Source organism: Caloenas nicobarica, chromosome 2 (genome assembly GCF_036013445.1).
Source record: "Caloenas nicobarica isolate bCalNic1 chromosome 2, bCalNic1.hap1, whole genome shotgun sequence".
Taxonomy (NCBI): domain Eukaryota; kingdom Metazoa; phylum Chordata; class Aves; order Columbiformes; family Columbidae; genus Caloenas; species Caloenas nicobarica.
Window position 1 is genome coordinate 56520526 of NC_088246.1, and position 23673 is coordinate 56544198.

Sequence of the window (23673 nt, forward strand, 5' to 3'; positions counted from 1 at the left end):
GAAGATTTCTGCTGAATCCAAAGCTGCCACTCACCTGTGTTCTTCCTGATTCAGCAAATCAGTACAGTTTAATGAAAACTCGTTTTATCTGAATACTCTGAGTGAGCGCTACCCTTTTCTCAGATTTTCTGCTGCTGATTGTTTTACTCCGTTAAGTGCCATATGTAACAAATAGTTACAGAAAACCTGATCTTTCAGGTTCGTGGTTTTTTAGGAAAAACTTTAAAAAGTTTCTTACGTATATTTTTCTCCTAGTGCATCTGACAATGGGATTGCCTTTGTGTTCATGACATCCTATTCCTTTGGTTACAAGACAAGGTGATTACAAAAAAAAAAAAAAAGACGACAAACACAACCACAAAAACAAAAAAACACCAAAGAGGAATTTTAACGCTCTGGGGTCACAAAATTGGATGGGCTCTGAGGGAGAGTTGCTGTATTAGAAAAGCAAAACAGAAGGTGAGGTGAAAGAGCATAAAAATAAAATAAACCCTGCAGAGTGGACTCTTTACACTAGCATAGCAATCTCCATCTGAAACCGGATTTAACAGTGTTTTCCAGCTGAGTGGTGATGTTGGTCAGTAGCAGCTTTTAGAATTGGAGGTGCCTCTTATATCTAAACAGACCCAAAGCATTAAGTAGTTTGGTATGTACTTAATAGCAGCACAGGTGGCAGAGAGGGAATGACAGATAATCTCTTTCCCCTACTTCCCCTGATATGGATATCCAGTGGCTTTAAATTGGATGGTTTTGTTTGATTTGGCACACTTTTTGGCTTTCATGCTAGAGGATCACTGGCTTGCTGTTAGCGCTGGGGCTGCTGGTCTCGTACGCGGTCACCTGAAATGTTTGCGTCCGGAGCGGGAGGCTGGAGCGTGGCCACGGGGTCTGCGTAATGCAGCGTAGCTCACCAGGGTGTGCATTAACGGGCAACTTGCACGCGGGAGTGCAAGAGAGGAGGAATGGAACCCGAGTGAAAGCACAGTAAACTAGCACGGGCAGAGACAAGTTGGCATTGGGTAACCGTGGGTGAATTACTGGGTGCTGGCTACCCTGCAGTATCTCCCTGCACACAGTCTCTTAACCTGCAGTACCCTTTAACCATTAGGTACTGAGCAGCCCCTTGAGTTGCCTCTCACCTTCTGATGGGCAAGGCGAAAGCATCCAGTGTGGCCAGCCCAGCTCAGGTCTTGCTCCTAGCGTAAGGTTTTCTGGTTTGGCATTGAGATGGAGCTGGCCTCAGGTTCTAAGTACACATACTTTCAAACATGGACCTAAGCACTGGCAGAGCGTGAATCCAAGATACTTACTCTGATGCATTTTTTCACCTGAACCAAGGGAATGTTAAAGTCTGTAACCACCTATCGCAAACACACCAGGTGGTTTTTCAGCTTTGGGCTTTGCCTGACTCTAATTTAAAAATAAATGTATGTGCAAGTGAAAACTAGACACTGTGTTGACATCAGGCAATTTATAATAATATGATTTTTACCTTCATTTCCATAGCAACAGCTTAGGATGCAGAAAACAAAATTATGAATTAGATTCTGGTTTCAGTTTTGCCTGTAGAGCCCCAGAATATCCCCGTTCATTGGTACCAGCATTGTTATTCAGTTGACAGAGTGACTAACTGAAGCCTTCATCTGGCCTTCCTGACTTTTTCTAAGAGGCAATAAAGGAAAATGAGCACTGTGAAGAAAAAGCAACTGAAATTTAGACCTGAAATTTTACTAGGGAGAACAGAAAATTAGTTGTTTAGGGAGACAGGCACATTGATAGGTTGCTGTTGGGCGAGTTTGTGTCTAAATTTATAGAACACTGGTTAATTCTTGGTTGTTGCTTGTGTGCCTACTCTTTTTGCACATAAAATTTCAAGTATGTTGCTATTCAGTAAAAAGTGAAGCCAGTGTTGCAGGGCTCTGTAGGGCAGATGAAATTAATAAACAGATAAGTGGGAATAATATCTAACCTAAAGTTATCCTGTCTTTTAGGGTTAAATAAAACATCTCCTACTCCCTTGACTCCTAAAACACAAGGCGTGACTGTATAACAAATCAGGAACATATCTGTTGAATACCAGAGTACTATTTTTACACTCAGAATAAAGCTGCACGTGCAAAGATCATGTTTTACTTGTAGGGCTGGTAACCAAGTCTGGCGGGACTGCCTTCTGAGGTAAATGCTCGAGTTTGTTGAACTCAAGTAGAGGAGGAATGGTTCAATGGTTGGAGCACCAGCTTCAAGCAGGGGTGATCAGGTTCACGCTGCCAGATTCCCACCTGACTCCCTGCACAGTGGTCTTTGCTTTGCTGCAACTCCTGTGCTGTGAAATAAGGTTAAGAGCACGGAGGACAAATGCATCCAAAGTTCTTGGCCCACGAGGGGATGCCCATGAGTACTGCAGATAAGCTGGAGTGCTACAGGCTGAAAAATGCATGTGAACGTGTCCTTGAAGACAGAGTCTGTCCTGAGCAGAGACAACATGACCGAGAACATGCAGAAGAAGAGTATCTCCCTGTGTGGTGCTTGCTAAGGTCAAGTCATGACAGGCAGACTGCACTTGTCATTATGCTGGGGAAGTAAATGAGATGGATTGCTTCAGATGTTATCATAGACCTTAATATAGCACTGGTAGCTTCCACTGCCCCTCTTGTCAAATGGCTTGCTCTCTTTGAGGGAAAAACCTGGTTCATCCATTTTAGCACTTGAATGACATAAAGAGAGCAACGTGGAAAGTGACTTTAGCCAAGTCACTTTTACATAAATAATAATGGCTGCAAAATCATTACTATGTGTCATGTGGGACAACCAGGTTTTTTTGATGTCTCTGTTACAGGCATAAGGGAACACATTTATTTTCTAAAAATAAGGTGCTGTCTGTATTTCTAGATTTTAATTTCATTTTGCATCTTACCCTCAGACTTTCTTCGCGGTTCTTCAGCATTCCTCTTGCTGGCCCATTTTCATATCACAGTTTAGTTATTAGGGCTAGAAGCTAGGGAGTTCACCACCCAAACTCACGCATTTTTAAGATGCTGACGAGTAAAAGGGCAGGATCCTTGAAATTGTCCTGTCTGGTAGGGGTCTGGTTGGGTTGGGTCACCTCTAAAATATCAACTCTGTCCTGTGAAAACACTTGTTCTCTGTCAGCCCCTCCAAATACCATCTCTCCAACTTCATCTTTCTTCCTGGATTATCACCACCCTTTAATTTTGGCTACAAGTTAAAAGAAAACAGAAGGATTATTTCCACCCAGCTTGGTTTTGCTCTGTTCCTGCTGATCTGCCATGCCTGGGTCCCTGGAGAGGTCTCCTCTCCAGCTACCCAGTGTGACCCAGCAGGGGAACAGGCCATGTCCCCACCTGGAATAAGGTAATGGTGCTGCATTCGTGTTGGTTAACTGTAGTGGAGCAGCGCCACTTTATTTCAGCTGGGGACTGAGTCCTCCCCAGCACAGCAGAATTCGTGCATGTCCTTGGATTCAACTGTGTTTTAGCTTTGCAGAATAAATTTTGCTTTGTAAAGCGAGAGCACTAATCCTTGCTGTGATAAGAGGAATTTCAGAACTGTTCTACCCTGCACATACTCCTGAGTGAATGTGATATTGTATACGAGATCATACCAAAACTCAGAAGAGTCTACCACGAATGTTTACTGCGACTTAATTCCCCATTAGTTCTAGTCATGCAATGGCTATTTTTTTGTCCCTTTAAAAACATTCTTCCTCCTGACTGCATTCCAAGGTAGGTGTGAGATAACTTACTAAATCACCATTTAATTTATAACTTTGTCAGTCATTCAGTGAGTCATGACTTTATTATTGCAGGAATGCAACCCACAAACAGATTTTTTTATTTTTTTTTTCCCCTTAAAGCTTCAGTTTGTTTGGTCCCAAAGAAAGCTTTGGTACCACATTGCCCAACAGACACTTAACAGACTATGTTTCCACCCAGGGCTTCTAATTATTAACTCTATGCCTGTTTTGTTTTTGGTTTTGTTGGTTTTTTTTTTTTTTTTTTTGGTGGGGTGTTGTGGTGGTTGTTTTTTTTTTTTTTTCTGTTTTCTTTTCATCCCCCCCTCACTTCAGCTTCCCCTCTCCCTTTTGTGTTGAAGTTGTTTCTCTGAGCACTGTTGTGTGTGCTGGTGCTTGCAGCCCAAGTTTGCAGGAGCACCTTGGAATGGAGGTGCCTCAAACCTACACCTGAGCTGTGCTTTTGTTTTCAACCGTTGTTTATGCAGTAGTCAAAAGAGACAAATGGCATAAGCACTATCAGTGAGAGCACGCTAGAAATTGCTACCTCCTCCTCTCTTCCTCCAGTCAAAAACAACAGTATTTGTAACCAGAGACAGCCTTATGCAACACACAAACATCTCAAGTATGGCAAATGATTTCCAGTTGTTCCATGTGTCTAAGTAATTCCTAGTCCCCCACTTTTGATATCTTTTGCAATTTTTATTAAAAGAATTGCTTATTCCTATTCTATTTGTGTCTGGATGTTTTGTGTGAACAGTGCCTAGCACACTGCAGATGTTTTCTCCATTGTGAACATTTTGCAGCATCATTAGCTATTTAAAAATAAGAATACATGCTAAAATTAGGGACGGGATATATGAAAAGTCCCAAAGGTGAAACAAAATGTATTTGTTCTGTACATTTCCAATCAGCAAAAGTGGGTGGGGCATTGCATCGCAACAGGTTTCTGATGTTCTGTATCTTCTGACTAGTGAGAATCTTCCAAAGGGAAGCTCCTCTTCCATTTGGAGCTTTGTTGAGCAAGTACAAACCGTACCATTGGAGTGTCATTTTTTTTAAGACATTGGATGAATGTTTCCAGTCTGTCTGGAAGAGTTCAGAGCACCTCTCTGGATGGTCAGCTCACCTTATGGGCTGAGGTCAGGAACCAGATTTTCCGAGAATTGACAGGCAATTTCAAAGTCCTTGTTCTGGTCCTGTATCTGAGGCACCCGGATTTTGAAATAAGTATGTATTTAAGCATGTGTTTTGGGATGGATCTCACCTCCCTGCTTGGATTTTAAAAAAACAACCAAACAAGAAACAACTACTTTCACAATTAATTTAAAAAATCTTAGATCATGGTTGAATGCTCCTATTGTTAATGGAAATTAGGTGGATATTAGCACAATGTCTTTCCTCTTATTTTTCTTATTTTGCCTCTAGGAAAACTAATAAGGATAGGCTTTTTTAATTTCCAGTATAAGATAGTTTCTTGGAGATTTGTTTATTTACTCCTTCAGCTGACTGGGTTGCTAGGACTTCTCGTCAACTAAAACCTGAACTGATTTTGAATAAATCCTGACACTACACCACAGATGTGACGGCAGTATCACTGTGACATGTTTCAGGATCATGTGCTAAGCTCTGTATTTTACTGCTTGTGGTTAACCTCGTTGTTCCACGTGCAGAGCAGTTAAGTCATCCATCTTTCTGTCATAGAACTACATGTCTTTCAAAGTTTGGGCTTCAGATGTGATTAGGATATTGGAAGGAAAACAGAAGTGGGTCACCATGGAAGTGGGGAAAACGAAGCCCATTGAGTGCATGGGGACTGTGGTACTTGGGGCTGGTGCACGTGGAATGAAGGGAGCAAAGACTGCGACATCGGACCTCTGGCACTGGCAGTATAAATGTTAGTGGTATGAGAAAATTTTCAGCCTATACTTACAAGGTGAACAAAACAGATCACACATAAATGTATAAAACAAAGCTATCTGACTGTTGAACAGTATAATTTTGCAAACCATTGACTGTCATGCAAAAAAGTACTGTTTCTGGCATTTTCTGCCAAAAAATTCTTCAAGCGAAAGTTTCTATGGGAGAGGATTATGCTTTATGACCCAAATAGGTGTCAGTGATGGATTCCCCAGGCTGCCTCATTGATAAGATACTGAAAAGCCACGGCATTTTGTGCAGTAATATCAGCTTGATGAGTGAAAACACATCACCAAGCCTGCAGATTCTGAAATGAGAAAATGCCAAAAGAAACACAGATTTTATTTCCTCAGCTGTTATCATGAGAGATCACAATCCTGTTGAGCAGTAAAGCAACGCTGCTTTCTAAAACCACAAATTAAGTCATCAGACTTTTTTTTTTTTTCCTCCTTTTTTTAAGTGACTAGTTGACCCTTGGTGCTGTATGCTTTTGGGGTTTCTAGTGAGATGCACATCGACTGGGTTTGATGTTTTTGTTTGTTTGTTGTTTTTTTTTCAGAAGTTCAACCCCCTCCACTGAAGCTATACCTCAGGTTGTATAAAAGGAACAGAAGGCCTACAGAGATTTCCTCTGAAGCTAGTATACAGACAGCAGTTGGAGGGCTCCAGCTCTTAAAAGTACAGAGAACCTTAAGTAGATGGGTTAGGGTAACTGGGAGGGAAAGAGACGAAAGAGAGACATCTGTTGAGTTGTTGAAAAGACATATGCTCCTAGCACTTCCTTTGTCATGCATTTTGGAAATCTTTTCTCTATGAGTTTATTGCTAATATTTAATTTAAAACCAGATTTGGATTGTTGACAAAATTATAACTTGTAAATGGACACTTTCCCGTCCCACTCCCTTCCCATTCTAATTTGAGCAGCACTTGCTGCTCCCATTTCCTCCTCCTGCTGGTCCCAGCTCATACACCCTGGGTTGTACTGGAGAAAGGGAGACCTCACCCTGACTTTGGCCTTACATGACAGGGCAAGGCTGGTAGGAGAGTGGGGAAGTGATGGTTTGCACATTGATAGCACCTCACTCCTCCTGTCACTCTCCAGGCTAGTAATCACGTTTATCTCAGATGGAAAACATGACTTTATTTGTGTTGTGTGTGTTTGTGTGTGAGCACTTAATGACATTTCAAGGCATCCGACAAAAGCCTAATTCCTTGGATTGGTTTCGTCAAATAATAAAATGACTTGACATAAGTATAATTGAAAGCAGCTGTGGAAATATGGAATTTTCGCAGTCATTCTGCCCACCCGCCTTTTCTCTTAGCTCTCAGTTCATGGCAGAAATATTTTCATTTTTGTTTCCTACTTCCTCTCTGCAGAGCAAAGCCTAGGGAAGATGAGTTCTGGGGCAGGGAACCAAAGCGCATTCATTTCACATTTTCATGTCTCCTTGTGAAATTTCCACCTTTTCTGAGTTCATTTTCCATTATGAAGGGAAGTTTCGTGTACCTCCCCTCCTCTCCCCTGATTCTGAACTCATCCTCTAGATGAACTCTGTTATATAATCGTTCCTGTCCACGATGGCTGTTTACTGCTATTGCTTGAATCTGAAATTGTAGGTTACACACTGGGCTCAGCAGAGCAAGCAGCCTACATTACGTTTTCACCTTCTCCACTTGGCTGGATTGAGTAAGTGTTGGAAGGAAGAAATTGTGAAGTTGCAGAAAAGAAATAGTAAAGTTTGCATGTATGCAAACACAACTGTGGGCAACAGATGGAAAGGTTCTTTCCCAGAGTTTTACGCTGTAAAATACACAGTCTTTATGGCTGCTCCTTGGCCTGGAAGGAATAGGATAAAAGCGTCACAATGATAGCAGATGTATTATCGGTCACTTAAATGGCAGCAATGACTTCATTAGTGGGACAGCCCTTTCCAGTATGTCAGACCAGTGTGACTGGAAAAATTAAGGGCTCAGAGCCACAACAATAGCAGTTTAAATTCAACAATTTTCTTGAATCTTCAGCCATGCCAGCATAATGGTATCATGGTTAACACAGTTTTGGAAATAAACAAGACATATAAAAACTATTATCTGCTTTGATTTCATAATCTTTTGAAAAAGAGAGTTGTGTTCTTCGGGAAAGTCAGGTACTCAGTTCTCATTTCAGTGAGATTCAAGCACAATATCCTGTCAAAATCCCAGCCTGGAGCTTTAACTGAGGTCTTTTAACCTTGAAAGGTTTGTGTCTGTCTGTCTTCACTGTGACTTTTGAGCCTTTTGACCATTGAGAAAAAGTAAAAAGCAATATAACTGAGAGGACTCGAAGTCTCCAAGTTGTTCATGGTGCTGTAAGTTACATGAAAATAGTTGATCAGTTAATGGAAGAAGGAAGACAAATGCATTACTGTCAGTACTAACATAGAGGCTGCCAGTGCACAAGATGTTGCCATCTGAACATGTTCTTTCTTAGAATTCAAAATCAGCCCCACATGAGCCTCCAGTCCATCAGAAATGAGGGTTCATGCTTTCAGTTGCCCATGAGACTGCTGGTTCCTCCCTTCAAAGCTGCGATGGCTGGGCTATGTATGAAGAGGACTCAAGCCTGATTTTTTTAAATTCTGGACACTAGTTTTGTGATTTCTTCACCTGAGGAATAATGAACACGATTTCCAAGAGCACTGAGATCACAGAGCTCCCGCTGTAGGCATCAGTAACTTCAGATGTCTTTAGAAATGAGTCTCCATTTATAAGCTGCATTAGTAGCACTATGCCCAGTTTGAAAGCAGCGGATGATGTCTGGGAATCTATTAATTAGTGGTAAGATCCTAATTTAAATTGTGCAAGGTGAAATATATGGGCTGAAGTTCTTGGAAAGTAATCTGAGTGCAGGAAAGCAGCTGAATGTATTTAGAGTTTACAAAACAGAGACGGGGGGTGACATGATCTGCAAAGGGGGAGTGAGTGAAACCTGCCAAAATAGGAACTGCTAGGAACGTGTCAGGGGGATAATCTAGCAAAGACAGTTCAGCAGAGGTGTTAGTCCTGCAGAAAAGTGACCAAGAGGAGAGCGTAAGATAAAACAGCCTACTGTTCTAGTGTGCACCTGCCCCCTAATAGACATGCGTACCACTCCCAAAAGCATGCTCCTATTCCATGCAGGACTGCAGCATGGCAGGAATCAAGGACAACAGAAAGAGTTTTTTCAAATACCTGGCAGATAAAACTAACACCAGAGGCAATGTAGGCCCACTGATGAATGGGGTGGGTGCCCTGGTGACAGAACATACAGAGAAGGCAGAGTTACTGAATGCCTTCTTTGTCTCTGCCTACTCTGCCGGAGGCTGTCCTGAGGAGCCCCGTACCCCTGAGGCCCCAGAGGAAGGCAGGGCAATGGAGGAGTTTGCCTCAGTTGATGAGGACTGGGTTAGGGAGCAATTAAACAATCTGGACATCCGTAAATCCATGGGTCCAGATGGGGTGCACCCGCGGGTGCTGAGGGAGCTGGCTGAAGTCATTGCTGGACCACTCTCCATCATCTTTGCCAAGTCTTGGGAAACGGGAGAGGTGCCTGAGGACTGGAGGAAAGCAAATGTCACTCTGGTCTTCAAAAAGGGCAAGAAGGAGGACCCGGGCAACTATAGACCGGTCATCCTCACCTCCATCCCTGGGAAAGTGATGGAACACCTTATCCTTGGTGCCATATCAAGGATAAGAGGGTCATTAGGGACAGTCAACATGGCTTCACCAAGGGGAAGTCGTGTTTGACCAACCTCATAGCCTTTTATGAGGACATAACAAGGTGGACAGATGGTGACAGAGTGGTGGATGTGGTCTACCTTGACTTCAGTAAAGCATTTGACAGCATCTCCCACAGCATTCTCACAGCTAAACTGAGGAAGTGTGGTCTGGACGATCGGGTAGTGAGGTGGACTGTGAACTGGCTGAAGGAAGGAAGCCGGAGAGTCGTGGTCAATGGGGCAGAGTCTAGTTGGAGGGCTGTATCTAGTGGAGTGCCTCAAGGGTCAGTACTGGGACCAGTATTATTCAATATATTCATCAATGACTTGGATGAGGGAATAGAGTGTACTATCAGCAAGTTTGCTGATGACACCAAGCTGGGAGGGGTGGCTGACACGCCAGAGGGCTGTGCTGCCATCCAGCGAGATCTGGAGAGTTGAGCAGGGAAAAATTTAATGAAATATAACAAGGGCAAGCGCAGAGTCTTGCATCTGGGCAGGAACAACCCCAGGTTCCAGTGTAGATTGGGGAATGGCCTATTAGAGAGCAGTGTGGGAGAAAGGGACCTGGGGGTCCTGGTGTACAGCAGGATGACCATGAGCCAGCACTGTGCCCTTGTGGCCAAGAAGGCCAATGGCATCCTGGGGTGTATTAGAAGGGGAGTGGTTAGTAGGTCGAGAGAGGTTCTCCTTCTCCTCTACTCTGCCCTGGTGAGACCACATCTGGATTATTGTGTCCAGTTCTGGGCCCCTCAGTTCAAGAAGGACAGGGAACTGCTGGAGAGGGTCCAGCACAGGGCAATGAAGATGATGAAGGGAGTGGAGCATCTCCCTTATGAGAGGCTGAGGGAGCTGGGGCTCTTTAGTTTGGAGGAGACTGAGGGGTGACCTCATGAATGCTTATAAATATGTAAGGAGTGAGTGTCACGAGGATGGAGCCAGGGTCTTCTCAGTGACAACCAATGATAGGACAAGGAGTAATGGGTTCAGACTGGAACACAAGAGGTTCCACTTGAATTTGAGAAGAAACTTCTTCTCAGTGAGGGTAACAGAACACTGGAACAAGCTGCCCAGGGAGGTTGTGGAGTCTCCTTCTCTGGAGACATTCAAAACCCGCCTGGACACATTCCTGTGTAGCCTCATCTGGGTGTTCCTGCTCTAGCAGAGGGATTGGACTAGATGATCTTTTGAGGTCCCTTCCAATCCCTAACATTCTGTGAAAATCTCGTATCAGACCAAACATACTGAAAGCGTCTTTCTAGCCCATCTTTTGCTGTCCTGTGAATCTTAGGGCTCTTCCAGGCTGCTAGCCAACCTGAAATAAGAGTGCTGAGGAGGCATTAGGCTTTCTCCATATTGGACAGATGTTGTGGTAAGCTTATTGAGCTTCTCCAGCTAGTGTGCTCCTCCTTGCAATGCACCACACAGCTGAAGTGAACCGTTTGTGTTATGGAGGCAGTGTAGGCTCCACAGAGAGCTGAAATCAAGAGAGTGCTTGGTAAATATAATCTGGGGCTCAGTTTAGTACACCCATTTCAAGAAAGGAGATACTTTAATGAACATTCTGAATATCTTAGAAGAGCATAATGCTATATTAAAGGTTGGGGTTTTTAAAATTAGTAATAGTAACTTCTTAGAAGGTAGAAATCAACATTTCTGAGCTACTGACTTAATTGCTGTCTGTTCAGGTAGGTTTCAAACTGTCCTTTCCAACACCAGTAGTGTTAAAGAGTCAGATCTTACATTTCTTCAGGATACTGTAACAGGATGTGTAAAGACTTATAAAGCTAACAATTATGCTTACCTGTATAACCACAGTGCGTCTTGGCATTAGCCTAGAGAGACAAAAGTTTAAAGCCCATGTGTCTGATTCATCTGCCAAGTATGTCTGTAAAACTATCCATCTGTTTTGAAACTCTGTTGACTACATGGTCCAGCTTGTACATGCAATTTCTTCATCTGTGCACACACTTATCAGATTTGTGTGGACAAAACGGAGGTTTGCACGGTATTTATGGGAAGTTCATCTGTATGTTTTCTCTTTTGCCATGATTAAAATGTCAAGATTGTCAGTCAACTTTTCACATGTACACAGTGTTCTAGGCTTTGAAAACAAAATCGGCGGGGGCACGTAGTCATAATCTCCATCAAGTTGTTTTGTTTTCTGTAGGCTGCTGTTTAGTGTAGACCTTAGGTGAGTTTCCTTCAGTGCATCTGTTAAACATGTAAAAGTCAAGTATGTGGCCATGTTTTCTGTACTGAGCTAACGGTTTTCCAGACTAAATGTGTGATGGCAAGCTGAATGTTTTCTCCTGGTTGGAGGTAAAACACTACTGGCCACAAATATCCTTGATAAGTCTTTTCTGAAGGTGATAAGCTTATAGCTGAGAAGAAATTTATCCCACTGCTGAAAGAACTCTGCAAAGTCAAAACTCTCTGGACTGGGATTGAAGGCCAAGTGCATTTTAGCTGGAGTGTTGTGGGAAAAAATGCAGTGAACTTAAGCAGTAGGTAGGTCCTCATATGATATTCACGTTTTGTTTGTTTTTTCTTTTTAAACAACATGAAGGTATAATTGTGTCCTAAAACTACGAACTCTGGGCCTTGTTTCCAACATTAAATATCAAGTCCCCCAAGCTGTCAGTTTTGACCTCAAGTTTGAAGGAAGCTTTCAGAACTCCTTACAGTATATATTTGTGTTATTACCACTTGTACCTCCAGGTCTGGAGGCTTCTATCCCAGAGTCATTTTTTTCCACTAATCTTCCTTGGTGGGGGGACACCTTCTGTGTACTTCCTTGTTCTTACTTCCCTTCCCCAGCCTTCTCCATCGCACCAGAATCACTAATCATACTTCCATAAAGAGTTACATACTGTGGGTATTTATTCTGCTACCTGTACCCCACAGCCTCCATCTTCCTGTGAAGGCTTCCATTTGTGTCCCTCATATTTCATTTCCTTCCTCCCATTATTTGGGAAAGTAAGACATTTGTTGGTGAACAGCATAACAAGCTCTATTGGAAAGATAAGATGGAAGGAGATGAGGGAGTGATACTGTTATTTCAGAAAGCGTTAATGAATGTTGTCAGCCAAACCTTTAACCTAAGAGGGAGTGGTGGAAGCACAAAGCAGATGACAAAGGCTCTTTTTGTTCCCCCATTACTGTTGTGCTCATTTTCCCTGGCTGTGAGCATCTGGAATAGTCTCTAACATTTATAACTGAGCAAATGCAGCATTCCCAAGCTGTCATGTGACAGACAAGTAGATGAACCTACAAAGAAATGCCATGAATTTGAGTGTGTGGGTTCACAAGCTCAGTCAATTATTCAGAACTAGAAAAACAAGGTTACATAAATGGTCAAGATTTTTCGAGAGTGAATAATTGTTTTGGATGTCATGTTCTTTGGATGATCCATTAAAAATACCTTAAAAGGGCTTGTGCTTCAGCATACGGGTTCCCATAACCTTCCGAAAATTGGTGGTCCTTACAGATGTTTCATGGTGGACACAAGAAAACCTCAGAGGTTATCAAAATCAGTTTTCATCTGAAAATGTCAGCATTTTATGCATAGGGGCATTGTTTTCTGGTTTATATTTGTCTGTGAATCCTCCTCACATCTTTGTATACAGACTCTACAAATAAATGTTAACAGCATATTTTATAAGTTATGTTGTAGGTGGAAGCACTTTGCTAGGAGCAGACACAGTTGTAATGGTCTGAAAGGTTGGGAAGGGAGGCCTAGGAAGGGTTTATCTGTTAGGTCTTGAATGCAGAGCTGTTTACTAACCACATGTAAAGTATTTCAAGAGGGAACAGGGCATTGCTGGTGTCTGAAGCATGGGAAAAGAACATATAAAAATGTCGCAGTAAACTGGAAAAGCTGAGTGGTGGCAGGCCCTAGTAGGCCTTTTCAGGGTCACTATAGGATGGGGGTTGCCTGAGGTAGGCAGGAGTTTGGTGGGCACAGCCACAAACTGGTCACTGCAGCATCCTGGGACGAGGCTAGAGAAAAGCAGACGAAAGGTCACACAATCCATCCAGCTAAACAGTCCTGGTGGGTGGCAGTCTGAAATAATTCCTGAGCTATTAATTAGAAAGATGCTTCTTCCAGGTTCCAGCTGAACTCATAAGACATGCCAAGGCAAGGAGCCAAAAGATCAAAAGGACACTAAATATTTTTTTTAAGCCATTCTGTTGAGAGAGGGAAGAGAGAGCTGTCTGGGGCCAGTTCGCACAGGACATTCTGATAGGACTTGGCTTTGCTCTAGGACGTGAAGAAGCAGAGCCTGGCCCTGCTTTCCCTGGTTTTCGTGTACAGACAACTGTGGCTTCTTTTATCATAGGTTTACCTTTTGTCTTAGGTTCTCTCATAGGACTTTGGTGCTGATAGCATCTTTTTCTCCCTGTGGTGGGTTGACTCTGGCTGGACACCAGGTGCCCACCAAAGCCACTGTGTCACTCCCCTCCTCAGCTAGACAGGAGAAAGAAAATATAATAAAAAACTTGTGGGTCAAGATTAGGACAAAGAGAGATCACTCACCAGTTACTGTCACAGACAAAACAGACTCAACTTGGGGAAATTAATTTAATTTCTTACCATTCAAATCAGAGTAGGGTAATGAGAAATAATCCCCAAATCTTAAAACACCTTCTCTTCACCCCTCCCTTCTTTCCAGGCTCAACTTCACTCCTGATTTCTCTACCTCCTACACCTGAGCAGTGCAGGGGGATGGGGGTTGAGGTCAGTTCATCACACATTTTCTGTGCTGCTCCTTCCTCCTCAGGTGGAGGACTCCTCACTCTCTTTCCCTGCTCCAATGTGACATCCCTCTTATGGGAGATAGTCATCCATGAACATCTCCAACATGAGTCCTTCTCATGTGCTGCAGTTCTTCAATAGCTGTTCCAGCACGGGTCCCTTCCACAGGGTGCACGGGTTCTGCCAGGAAGCCTGCTCCAGTGTGAGTTTCCTATGGGGTCTCAGACTCCTTTGGGCATCCACCTGTTCTGGTGTGGGGTCCTCCATGGGCTGCAAGTGGATCTCAGCTCCACTGTGGACCTCCATGAGCTTCAAGGGGACAGCTGGCCTCACCATGGTCTTCACCATGGGCTCCAGGGGAACTTCTGCTCTGGCACCTGGACCACCTTCTCCTCCTCCTTCTTCACTGACCTTGGTGCCTGCAGAGTTGTTTCACATCCTTGCTCCTCTCTCTGATGCTTTTGTTGTGCAGCATTTTTTCCCCCTGTCCTAACTATGTTAACCCAGAGGTGCTACCACCATGACTGATGGGCTCAGCCTTGGCCAGCAGCGGGGTTTGTCTTGGAGCTGGCTGGCATTGGCTCTGTTGGACACAGGGGAAGCTTCTAGCAGCTTCTCACAGAAGCCACCCCCATAATCTCCCACCATTATAAAAACCTGGCCATGCAAACCCAACACGCTCCCAGCGTTAGGGTTGCACAGCATCTTGGTTTGAAAGGTCTGTGTAATTATCTTTATTAACCATTTCTTACAAGTACTTGAGAAGGAGTATTGCAAGTGCTGATTCCCAGCAAATTTCTTAGTTAAACGTAAATATGCCCACTGCATTGTAGCTTGAGACTTGCCTTTATTGTCATGCAAAATATTGATTTAATCCAAGAAAAGACAAAGTGGTGATACCTAGTGCTGAAGAATGGGGGAGAGGATGTACATTGCTTATATGGAGACTAGGAGTAGATTAAGTCCCATGTTTCATAAAACAAGTAGTTTATGAATAGCACAACCCATGGAGTCTTGCTTCTCACAGACTTTTTGTGAAAAAAACTCCTCCTGTTACTCATGTCCTTTCCACAAGTCTCCTGTTTGTATCCTCTGATGTCTGGTAAGAGAGTATGCTGCAACCTTTCCAACATTGGCTCTGCATGCCAGTTTTCACTCACCCTGCACCTACGGTTCTGTCAGGCTTGGTTGAAAATGAATGAGGAATTTGAAACCTATTGGGGAGAAGCTGATAGGAGAAAATTACTAGATGACAGTGTGGTACCTTAAATTCTAATTTCCAAGGGAACTTGGCTGAGCAGGGTAAGTTTGGGGAACAGAAAGCAGCATGGAACTGATTTTTGCAGGAGCTTAATAGGACACCAAAACATCTAAACTTCTTTTATGTCCCATGGATTTGTTTCTTTTTTTTTCTCCACTACGAAATCCAAGATAGGGGTTGAACATGGAAGCAGAAGTTGGTTACTTCTTAAATTGAAAAAAAACCCTAGAATTTTGCAACCCAAACAGGAAACGTGATGGTAGGTCCTGACTGTATAAAATCTTTCTTCTTCTGCCATTCCTCTTGTGGTTGTGCAAGGGAAACCCCCTTTTTAGTGGAATGTTTTTGTGGGGTCTAGACTGAGATCCCAGCAGGGGCTCTGTTGCAATCTTAAACTGGGAGCAGCTGCCATCCCTACTTAATGATGTCAGTGACATTATTTTGATAAAAAAGAGCAAGTTCACACAACTTTAGTGGAACTCACAAAGTCATTTAATGTGAGAATAATTTTTTCTTTTTTTTTTAATGACGTTTAGTCTTTTTCAAATGTCATTGTAGAAAGGAGAGGTTAGAACAACAGATTTGCAGTATACCACACCTGAATTTTTGTGCTTATTTCTGATTGTATACGCATTTGTATACATATTTAAGAAAATAACGTTTCTTAAAAAAATACTACTGAAAGGTCCATCATCTCCTTTTTGTCTTTTCTCTCACTTTAAGTAGGAAATAGAGAAAAATGCAGACCTTACAATTATTTCATGCCTTTTCTGCTAGTGAATATGCACTTACCTAACATCTGGAAGGAACTAGAGCGTTTACAGTTTTCAAAAACACCTGAAGGCCTTGGAAGTGCATGTCTTTTCTGAAATCTGATTAAGATAAATGCAACTTGAGCACACAATGCAGTGGGTGAGCAATTGGCTGATGGGCCGGGCTTAAAGGGTTCCAGTAAATGGAGTTATGTCGGGCTGGTGACCAGTCACTAGCGGGTTCCGCGAGGATCCCTCTTAGGGCCAGCATTCTTCAATGTCTTTATAAATGATTTAGACTCGGGACTTGAGGGATTGCTTAGCAAGTTTGCTGATGATGCAAAATTTGGAGGAGCTGTTGACACTCTCGGGGGCAGAGAGACCCCTGCAGAGGGATCCGGACAAATTGGAGAACGGAGCAGTCACCAACTGCATGAAGTTCAACAAGGACAAGTGCCAGATTTTGTACCTGGGACACGGCAGCCCTGGCTGTACGTACAGACTGGGGGATGAGATGCTGGAGAGCAGCTCTTTGGAGAAGGATCTGGGGCTTCTGGTCGACAGCAAGTTGGACATGAGCCAGCAGTGTGCCCTGGCAGCCAAGAGGGGCAACCGTGTCCTGGGTGCAGCAAGCACAGCATTGCCAGCCGGGCAGGGAGGTGGTTGTCCCGCTCTGCTCTGCACTGGTGCGGCCTCGCCTGGAGCCCTGCGTGCAGTTCTGGGAGACACAGGATAAAAAGGATCTAAAGCTACTGGAGAGTATCCAGAGGAGGGCTCCGAAGTTGGTAAAGGGTTTGGAGGGGAAGCCGTGTCGGGAGTGACTAAAGTCACTTGCTTTGTTCAGCCTGGAGAAGAGGAGACTGAGGGGAGAGCTCATGGTGGTCTATACAAGGGGAGGAAGAGGAGCAGGTGCCTAACTCTTCTCTCTGGTGACCAATGACAGAACCCAAGGGAATGGCAGGAAGATGTGCCAGGGGAGGTTTGGGTTGGCCATTAGGAAAAGGTTCTTCCCCCAGAGGGTGCTGGAGCACTGGAACAGGCTCCCCGGGGAGGTGTCACGGCCCCAAGCCTGACAGTGTTCGAGAAGAGACTGGACAAGGCCCTCAGACACACGGTGTGAACTGCGGGGTTGTCCTGTGCAGGGACAGGAGTTGGACCCGATGATCTTTGTGTGTCCCTTCCAACTCAGGACATTCTGTGATTCTAGGTGACTCTGAGATTTGGAAAATGCCACCAGTTAATTCTTATGAGAGTTAATTGATAACAGATTCATATAATGAACCAAATCATCTAGGATGGTTATTAGATTTCCGTAAATGTAGACTTTTATTCAGATTCAAAGGAGTGAGAAGTGTCTTCCCCCTACAGTAACCAAACGTGTTTAACATTTCCACTGAACTTACTAGAATTGCACACATAGGTGAAACTGATTATGCATCTGATGCAGAACCTGTAGAATACCAGAAGTGAAAGGTCACAATATCAAGCCATTTATTCTTTTCATTAATTGACAGGGGTGAAAATAGTCCTCTTCACATGAAATCACATTTTAATTATTGATTTATCCCCAGCCTCCATCAAAAATATCTTAACATGCATAAATTTGTCAATTTAAAAATACTGTCCTTTTCTCCACAGCATTAAAACCATTTTGGTGTTTGATCCAGCCTTCAGTTTATGCTTTATAACTCTGAGCAACAAGTTTAAGTTCTGCTCCAGTGATTTCCTTCTGGCTATGATGTTTAGCTGATAATATTTCACTTAGAAATTAATCATATTATCCTATTGTTGAAGCTTTTATAAAAATGAAATTTGTCAAAATCAAAGACAAGTGTACGCCCTTTATTGAGATGAGGGAGAGCATGTTATTCATTTTCCGTTCCCCACACAAATGCTGCCTTATAAAATGGTTGAGTGTGAGAAAGTTATAGCACCACTCCCCAAAATGATAAAATTTGGCACAATACAGGGATTCTGTAGTTTCTGAGATAGCAGAGAGAAGCAGCCCTTCCTTTTCCACTACTCAGACTCCTGAGGGCTGTGCATTTATAACATATTAAAAAAAACAATTCCCTCCCACAGCAATAACAAATTGGAGAGTGTCTACCAAAGCTTAAAGGAGAGCACTCAAAAAGTGACAAGGAAAACACATTCAGAGTCATTCTGTTTCACAGGTGTAGACTTAAGCACATGTTGCCCATAGTTTCCAGGCGCATGTACAGTAGCTTGTTATAAAGCTTAGACTTGATCATCATTGACAGCTATAAGACTGAAAAATATATTGGGGCAGGATGTAAATCTGTACAAATATTGCAGATATAGCAATGGAAAAAAAGAAATCCTCTCACAGCAGGAGTGAGGAGGAAATATGTATTTTGAACTAGGAGGTTAACCTTGAGGATAAGCACATGACTTCATGAAGCATTGTCACAAATGAGCGCCAACCTTTAATCATTTAGTGATGGATATTATATGACCTTCGTGGAAACTACAAATCTAGGTGGCAGAATGAGTAAAGGTCTGCCAAAGAAGGGCTGGATAGTGGTCACAGTGCGTATGCCACACCAAGCACACACTTGTGACCTAAGGGAAGATTAACATTTGCAAAGATGTGCCATACAACCTGGAGAATGCAGATGACTCCTGAAAATTTGTATTCCCATCAACTGGGGCAGACTGTAAGCTTTGAGTTTTCTTTAATTTAACTTGAATTTACCAAGCACAGTTATGCAAACTGGGGATCAGTGTGGTGCAGTCATTCTATTGTGGTGCTGTTTCTTCCTCAAATGTAGACCATCATAAAGGCCTTGGGTTGGATAATGGATCACAAGGTCAGATCTCTGCCATTGAGATTCATAATGTATGGATTGCCCTGCATGGATTCTTTACCTGTGCAGATTTGGGAAAAACAAATTCACTCCACACGGTTTATTTCCATAGTTAGAGGCAACTGTTTTGTTGTTCCTTGCATTGTTTTCCTCTCCCTGACACAGAGGAGGCAGTATTCTTGGTGCTAGGGAAGATTAAGTCACATTATCATGTGATTTTTAGCAGTGACCAACATAGGTGCAGCTGAGACTGGATTTTGGTATGCCAAGTGCAGATTTTGCTGCCAAAGCACCCCCAGCTCATCTGAATGCTCCTTAGAGGCTGAGCCCTCGCTGCAGGCTGGGCTGCCCCCTTCCACTGCGGGCCAAAATAAAGGCCAGATAACAGGATCACCTCCCCCACTTATTTGTAGCCTACTTTTGCACAAAAAGGGTAAGAAAACCTTAATATTTAATATTTTTTGGGGGGGGTGGGGGTGGAGGAGAGTTATTTTCTGGCACCACTTCTGTCTTTTCCTCTGAACTGCAGTTTCTCATATGCCTTCATATCCAACATCTATTTGTTGGATCTAATTGTGAATATACACTGGATGCCTCGTTATGGGTAGATTGTAATCTCTCTGTACATAAATTAATCTCTTTACCAGTCTGGCTTTGCTGTCAGCTTGTTATGTTGGTGGCCTTTGAGACTTTATTGCACTTTCTGTTGATGAAAGAGAGAAAGTTTTGCATTAGAAATTACAAGCTCCAGAGCTGGAGGGAAGGATAGAGTGTGCTTCAAGAGGCTAATTCAAAGTCTTTCAGGAGAAATGAACAGAAGATCAGGTGAAACCAAGCCTCACCTATTGCAGATCAGGGTGGCAGTGAGCAGTATGAATATTGAAGAAAAGATAAGGAGAGTGCAGTGTTCCCATCACATCTGTCCTGCTTCTGGCAAATGTTAGGAATGAGCTGAAAAATGTTCCTCAACCATTGTGTTTAATAGCTAATGACTTTTGGTTAAAGAAATCTGATCCTCCCTTTGGTCAGCAACATGTACTGAATAATGTCTTCAGATCCCTGCCAGCCATGTTTTCCATGAATCTTTGAAGGTCTGTGGAAATACGTCGGGCTCATTTTTCAGTTTCTTGTTATTCAGATCAGCAGAGCAGCTCCAGCTGAGGCCATCTAAGGATCTGACCTTTGGATTCATGTCTGCACTAGTGTGCTTTCTGCCACTGCTGCGCTAGCATTTTGCCACTGTCTTCCTGCAAATAGTTGAGTAACGCGATGGTTTCTGTAGCTTGTAAAGAGTCTGACTGGCAAAATTCAAAGAAGTAGAAAGGGAAGGCTGTTTCTTCTTTCTGTGTGACCTTTGGGATTGAAAAGGCTTTTCATTAGTTGTTAGGTGTGTATACATATGTCTGTATATTTGAGGAATAATTTTCCAAAATTTTACGGTCTCATAAACATGCTGGGTTTCATCTTTTAAAAGCACGGCCCCGGTACATGATAGGAAAAAAAGAGCTTTTGTTCTGAAAGAGTTTTCTCAGTCATAAACCATGCATTTAGCTACTGAACTTGTCCACATTTTGTTACTGTTTTCCCTCCAAGTATACAATACAGTGTCAGATTAGACATTCTACAGTGTATTACAAGTCTTCCTTTTAGTTTCACATAAACAAAACTGATAAATATTGTCAATCAGAGTTACTATTTTTTAACTGCATATGGCGAAGTTGTGGTCATGAGCAGTGTAAGCCCAGGCAGCTTTTGTAGCTCCCTTTGCTGACACTAAAGGTTTTGTAATTTTCTTTTTAATTTCTTTGAACTATAAATAGAAGAAACGTACTGCAATGCTTTATTCCTGATGACAGAATATACAACAGTCCATATGCCTGAGTTTTGGCTCAGTATCGGCCAGATAGATGTTTGTAGTTTTTTCGTGTGCTATTGATGATTCAAGGGTTAGATAAATTTACTGTAGTGGGAGGTATTGGCAGAAGTAATACTTGTATAAACATGATCCTTTTAGTTATAAAATAAAAACTACCACTAAATCACTTCACTCCCAGTTGCACACATCCAGAAGTTCTTTCTCATTCCCTGGGTAAGTCCCTTCTGGTCATGAGTTGCTTTCAGAGGATGATTTAAACTGTAGATAATTCTGATGTATTCTGCTAGGAAATGGGTTGGCAAACCAAGTTAAACACAGTACATTTGCATCCCAGTTCCCAGTGTTAAGGAGTGTAACAGAGATGCATTTCAAGGATGTTTGCTTCGGTGTCATACATTAAGCCGATACATAGGCTACTCACTAATAGCTGATACGTTGTGTATGTCCATGTGCATCCACGCAGAGTTGATAAACCCATATGTAATAGTTGTCTGCTATTGGCACTGAGGCTTCTGATTCATTTCCAGATGCAGTTTCCTTCCTGGGAGCTTTTATGCAGTGCAATGCAAATATCTTAATTTTTATATATTTGGGTTATTCATTTTTAATCCAGTTGCTTACTGATTTGGAAACTTCCTTCTATAAATTGTGCCTAACTGCCTCACATTTTTATGACAGGGACAGAATTACTACTTTATGCAACATTTGTTAGTGGCCCCCAAATTCAGTTCCAACTTGAACACAAAATTAAAGATAATCATGCCTTTTGGTAGCTGGGAATGATCTTGTAGGTCACTTGCTGGATTTTCTGACACACAGCCAGTGCTTAACTTGTCCTTCCTTTTATGTCACACCATGAAAACCTTTGTAGGCCCACATGGTTAGGATTCCTCATAAAAGAGAAATGTTCACTTGGCCCTTTACTTCAGTTTTAAGTTTTTGCTGGTTTGACAAAAGTAAGATTTGGATGTCTGGAATTTGGGATCTCAAATATTTTAATGTACTCACGGTATGTAAATACCGAGCTTTTAAGTAGTTTGTTTGTTTTCTCTGTGTTTTAGAAACAAGGAAAATAAAGCATGAAAGATTTCAGGTGCCTTTTTTTTTTTTTTCTTTCCCCCCCCTCAAATTTTGCTGTCCAAAATTACAGGGGAGCTCAGTATTTGGAGTTCTGACAAAACTCAGCCAAAGCTCATTACCTCTTAAAAGCAGTCTGTACTTACTTGAGCTCCTAAATAAAGAGCTAGAAGCAAAATTTTAAGAGCTTTTAAAAAATTCGTACACCTATAAACTACTTTGTATTATTATAGGTGTCTATGAAGAACATGCAGTCGGTGTTTGTGTGGGTTCTTGTATATGTGTATCCATATATATATACACACATATGTACAGTGTCTGAAATACAAGATGAAGACACATACAAAATTTGAGAAAATAACAATGCTTTGATTGAATTCAGGCTACGTTTTTTGGTTTCCTGCTGGGAAGGAGATACTGTTAGTAGTGTCCTGGGAACATACTTGTTACTTTTTTTCAAGGAATCTTAATCAAGCGTCAAATGATTCAGCCGATCTGGAGGTCCAACAGTCACAGGACACATCAGAAAACTTCAGTGTTGAAGTTATGGTTCTTTGGGTTGCTGTCTGCTGTCATCCAAAGCAACGAACCCAGAGTTGGCAAGAATTGCTTGGCATTTCACAGCACAGGGTGTTCTGTTCATGTTGGCTAGGTGATTATATCTGGTGAAAAGTTTGGGTTGAAAGGCATTATTTTATTGGATTGACTTCAAGAAGTATTATACAATTACTCACACAAGCTTTCTCTGTGTGACTCAGGAGTGTGGTTTTTCTAACTATGAAATGTGTTATCTACAGCCCAGAAAGGTTTTGTTTGACAGCTCTGGTAATCCCTTATGAACATCACCAGATTACAATTTTGATTTTGCTCTTTAAATTTTTTTCCCACATCTGGCCACACGTTCATATATACCATATATGTATACATAGTCAAACTGTTTGGTTTTAGTGCCGTGACTTACAAAAGACTACTTCAGGAAGAAACTGTAAGCAAAAATTATTTGGAGAAGCAGTGGATGGCACTGTTGGATTATAATTATAAGGCAATAAAGCACGCAAATCATAAATTACATTATTTTTTAAAAAATACAGAAGCTACATTACACACTCCTCAAAACGTACAAATTGAGGTTAAGCTTCAGTGGAACGTGACATTCAGATGGGTGTTGTTGCTCTACGGTATGTTATAAAAACCATTGGGGTCAGCTGAAAAGAGGCCACGCCAGTTCAATTTCCAACATTTTGTGGTGTTTCCCTTGTCCCAGAACTGCTGCCTACAAAGGACATTTTTTTGCATCAAGGAGTCCAGCTGCTAAGAGGGAAGAAGGGCTGCTGGCAGCACGGAACCATGCCAGGATGCTGGAGCAGGGCTGCTGCTTCATCCTCTTCAGGTGGGCTCTTGTTTGCTCTCCAGTGTTGAGAGGTCCCAGAGAGCACCAGCAGCCTGCAAACATTTCATGTAAAAATGGGGGCATCCATTTTTCCCGTGTGGTGCAAAGGCCTATGCACACCTCGAATCCCATTCTTCTTGACCTATGTTAAGAAAATCATCAATTTTGACATAATTTTGGGCTGATCGTGTGTATGGAGGTCAATTTTACCCTGCCTTAGTGTTCCTCCCTTGGGATATCTTTTGTTCTCAGCTTTCCTTGGTATGGGCTGTGAAGGGACATTTGTTACATGGTGGACCTAGTGGATTACAAAGAACAAACA